Genomic DNA, 1271 nt, shown 5'->3' on the forward strand with positions numbered 1-1271 from the left:
CGCCAAGACATAGCTCTTCATGAAGACTCTCACAAGGAAGACCATCACTCTCAAGGTCAAACCCTTGGATACGACAGAAAACGTAAAGGCCAAGATCCAGGATACGGAGGGAATTCCCCCTGAGCAGCAGAAGCTGACCGTTGCTGGCAAGCAGCTGGAAGATGGGCTCACCTTGTCCGACTACAACATTCAGACGTGTCCACTGTTCACCGTGTGTTGACACTTCACGGTGGTGCTACAAAAAGGAACAAATCATACACTGCTCCCAAGAAGAAACGCATAAGAGAAAGGACGTTGAGCTGGCCATTTTAAAACACTGTTAGGAGGATGAAAATGGTAAAATCAGCCGCCTTCGGTGCATGTGCCCTTCAGATGTAGGTGATGCTGGGTTTTTACCGCCAGCCACTTTGACAGACATTACTATGGCAAGGGCTGTCGGACCTACTGCTTCAATAAGCTGGGTTATCAAGGACATGAACTAAAAAAAAAAAAAGATTAGAAAAGTACACAACACCTCCTGGAGGAAGTTTTGCCAAGATTTTCCCCTAAGCCATTTAGAGATATGAGAAGTAGTGATATTAGAGAAAGATTGTTCCATTAGTGAGCATAGGTTTTAGAATTAAACAGTTGTTGGTTCAAGTCTAGTCTCCAACCCATGTTCATTGTGTGGTTTTGAGTAAGTTCGTTAACCTCTTTCAACCTCAGTTATATCATCTGTGAAAAAAGAGATTAACTAATCAAAGTGTTTAACAACCATGAATCATAGCACCAACCAGTCGGAAAGAAATCAGCCAACAATCAGGACAAACACTGGTCCCAAACAACAGCTAAGTTCATACCAGCGTTTCCAGCTGTCTAACGCTACTCCCCACTTTATAGAGATACTGAGAAATTAAATAAGAGACTGCATAAAAAAATGCTTACCGTAGTTGGCACATAGTTGTCCCGTATGGTTTGATGGCCCATAAAGGACTCGCTGCTCTTCAGTCAATTCGTTACGGAGAGACCCTGTGGACAGAGGAACAGCGGGTTGGGTTTGGAGACTGTAACTCTTTCCCGGGGTAGAAACCTTCGTCTTTCTCTTGTGGAGTGGCTGGTGGTCTCAAACTGCTGACTTGGTGGTTAACTGCCCAGTTGTAATCCACTAGGTCACCAGTGAGCTTACATTCCTTATGGTATAAATCTCTATTACGCTTTCAAAATATATATGTAGAAATAGGCCTATGGCTATCTTTGTGATGTTCTTTAAGGGATCCGTAGTTGTATCCATA

The 1271-nt window shown here is 43.4% G+C and overlaps 1 pseudogene; it reads left to right on the forward strand.

Moving 5' to 3' along the window:
• LOC105979431 overlaps positions 1-499 on the forward strand; it is an 80130-nt pseudogene extending 79631 nt beyond the window's left edge.
• Positions 500-1271: the final 772 nt, after the last annotated feature.

This window comes from Echinops telfairi, unplaced genomic scaffold (genome assembly GCF_000313985.2).
Source record: "Echinops telfairi isolate 266 unplaced genomic scaffold, ASM31398v2 ScPeMD7_12;HRSCAF=54, whole genome shotgun sequence".
Taxonomy (NCBI): domain Eukaryota; kingdom Metazoa; phylum Chordata; class Mammalia; order Afrosoricida; family Tenrecidae; genus Echinops; species Echinops telfairi.